The sequence below is a fragment of the Piliocolobus tephrosceles genome, chromosome 13 (assembly GCF_002776525.5).
Source record: "Piliocolobus tephrosceles isolate RC106 chromosome 13, ASM277652v3, whole genome shotgun sequence".
Classification (NCBI taxonomy): Eukaryota; Metazoa; Chordata; class Mammalia; order Primates; family Cercopithecidae; genus Piliocolobus; species Piliocolobus tephrosceles.
In genome coordinates, this window is record NC_045446.1 from 3018334 (window position 1) to 3021717 (window position 3384).

The window sequence follows — 3384 nt, forward strand, 5'->3', positions numbered from 1 at the left end:
GGCTGGGTGAAAGATCCAAGGAGGCAAGGTCTTGGGCTAGGGCTTGCCAGAGGAAATGAGGCTATCCCTGAAGCCCCAAGGGAGGACAGTCCACGTGAGTTGTTCTGACTGGAGGCTGTCGGGGTCAGTCTGGGTGAAAGCAAAGAGGTTTTGGGAATGAGGGTGTAGGGGAATGGTGAAGAAGGCATCTTTTAGGTCAACTGTGGTGTGGTGGGTGGTGTTGGAGGGGATGAGAGAGAGAGGTGTATAGGGGTCAGGGACTACAGGTTGACTAGGGAGAACAGCCTGATTGATAGCTCGGAGGTCCTGAACGAGTTGGTAGGAGCCGTCAGATTTTTCAATAGGGAGGATGGGGGTGTTACATGGAGAGTGTGTTGGTCTAAGCAGACCGTGTGAGCAGAGCTTGTTTGTGATGGGTTGTAAGCCCTTTGGTATGTTAGGGAAATAGGGTATTGGAGAATGTTGGGAAATTTAGAGGGTCTTTTAACTGGATTTTGATGGGGTCCTAGTGAGCAGCTATGGAAGGGGTGGTGGTGTCCCACACAAATGGGTTAATGAGGGAGGCGGATAGCAGGTGCTGGGGAAGGGGGGGTCAGGGGCTGGACTAGCAGAGAGGAACAGGAGGGACTCTGGTTGAGGGGGACAGGAAAAGGTGATAGAAGCTTTGAATTTGGTTAAAATGTCTTGGCCTAGGATTGGGGTGGAGCAATGAGGCATAAGGAAGGAGTGTGAAAAAATAGTATTAAATAGGGAACAATAAAGGATTCAGTAGCATGTGGATGCGAGACGAGTCGATCAACCCCCACAACAGAGACCTGGGAAGGGTAAGTGGGTCCTAAAAATTCAGGAAAAGCTGAGTAGGTGGCCCCACTATCAATTAAAAAAGAGACTAGCTTACCTGCTATTAGCAGAGTTACCCTGGGCTGCAATGCAGTGATGGCAGATGGGGCCGGGGACCCTGGGCTCTGTCAATCTTCAGTGGCCAAGCCAAGGAGCTGTGGGAGTGTGAGTGACTCTTCACTTTTTGCTTTGCCAGGGCCTTGAGGAACCGGCCTGTTAGTCTGCTTGCTGAGGACAATCAGACTTCCAGTGACCAGTTTGTTGGCAAGCTAGGCAAGGAGTTTTTGGCATTCATGGGTTAGGGCATGCTCCGGCCCAGTGGCCTTGTTTGCAGCACTTAAAACAGGGCCCGGGAGGGTCACTGCTATGGGGTCTTTTGTGCCCCCGGCAGCCTGAGGAGGCTGATGAATAGCTGCTGCTAGGAGCTGGTATTTGGCATGATCTCATTGGGCTTTATCTTATTTTGCTCATCTCTGTTGTTGAAGACCTTAAAGGCCAGGTTAAGGAGGTCTCGTTGAGGGGTTTCAGGGCCGTCTTCTATCTTGTTGAGCTTGTGCCGTACGTCAGGAGCAGACTGAGAGATGAAATGGATATTAAGAACAATAGTTCCTTCCCGGGAGGTGGGGTTAACATGAGTGTATTTTTGGAGGGCCTCTGTAAGGCAGGAAAGAAATTCAGTGGGATTTTTGTCGGCCCTTTGGGAGATTTTTTTGAGTTTTTCAAAGTTACGGCCTATAAGGCAGCTTTGTAAAGGCCTCTGATAAGGCGAGTGATCATGTGATCACGAGACGCCTGGCCGGGCTCTGCGGGTTGGTACTCCCAGCAGGGTTTTCCCCAGGGAACTGCAGCAGCCCCCCCCCCCCCCCCCCCCGCCCCACAGGCTTAGTAGGGTCTTGCCGATGAAGATTATTGGCATGCGCCTCAGCTGCAAGCCACTCTTTTTTTTTTTCCCAGGAGAGTAAAAGAGAGGATAATATAGAGATCATGCCAAGTGAGCTATTTGATATAAGTGTCAGGATTGGAGGAAAAGGACCTGAGACGTTTCTTAATTTGGGAAAGGTTAGACAGGGAGAAGGGAATGTGGACGCAAATGACTCCTTTAGCCACCTCTCAGAGGGGAAGTAAGGGGGCCGACTGTTGGGCATGCTGAGTCTGAGAGTGGGTTTGAGGTGGAGATGGGGAGGAATCAGAATCAGAAGCTGGGTGGTTGGAGAGAGGAAGAGAAAGAAGGCAGCAGCGGGAGTGTATGGTGGAGGACTGTGACGATTTGGGGGAGGATTATGGTGCCGTTGGGGAAAAGTCGGCAGAGTCAAAGGAGGAAGAATCATTGGGAGGAGTGGTGACGGGTGTGGGGGGTCTGAGAATGGGTCAGGTGTGCAGCAGGTAAGGAGGATTTGGAAAGTAGAGCAGGACTGACAGAGGGGCGGACAGCTACGGAGGGCAAACGAAAGCCCGAACATAAGGGATCTCTGACCACTTTGATTGCGATGGCAGAAGTGGTCTCGGTACCCGAGAATGTTGAAATTGAAAGTGCTGTTTTCAGGACATTGGGAGCCATTGTTTAGTTTATATTGTGGCCAGGCAGTGTACCAATAAAAGATGAGTTTTTTTTGGCTGAATTTCGGAACGGAGGCTAAGGGCGTTAAGGTTACGGAGGAGACACCCAGGCGGGGGATGTCTTTGAGGGAGTGGATTGGGAGGCTCCCACAGTGGAATGAGAAAGGGAGGGGTAGAGCTGGGCGACTTGGCCAGAGACTAGAATGGTGGGAGAAGGCATCCCTTGTCCCATGGTTCAAGTCGGAGAAGTGCGATAATCCCCGGTTCAGGCATCCCCAATAGGGAGATATCGAGGGCCTCCTGGAGGCCGGGAGGAGGGGGAAACCCTTGGCCCAGCGCTGGGTCTTTTGGGAAGGAAAGAGTAGACAAGGGTTCCAGAAAGAAGGCAAAAGTCTCCTTTACTCACCCCTGAGGTGGCCCTGGTGTTCGATGTGTTCGCCAGCAACGGAAAGATCCTTGGGTCTCCAGCAGGTCCTGGAAGGGGGAGTTCAGCTGGGGGAAGGAGGGAGGGGAGGAGAAAGGGAGAAAGGGAGGCCAAACTCTACCACCATCCTGGGTTTTGGCACCAGAAATCTAAGGTCAGTCGAGAGAAAAGACGAGGAGACCCAAAGTCAGGCAAGCAAGCTTCACTGAGCCGCCTGCCTGGCTGCTCTGCCAGTGGGAGGAGACAGCTCCGCTTACAGACTATAGCAGGGTTTTAGAGGGCCAGAACCAGGTCGGGGCTGGGGAGCTGAGTTGGGGGTGCAGGAGAACTGGGTCGGGGTCGGGGAGCTGAGCTGGGGGTGCAGGTGTCTTGTCCGCATCCTGGAGATGTTTTTTGCCAGCTTTGTTATGCGAGGTGAACGGACATGTTAACCGCATCCTGTAACTGTCCGGACAGGTCCGACCAGAGCACCCTGCTCTGGTCAGGGTGACCCTAACAGAAGAGTATTATTCTAAACACCTAGCTCATAAATCACTTACAAGTATATAAAACAACCACAAAGA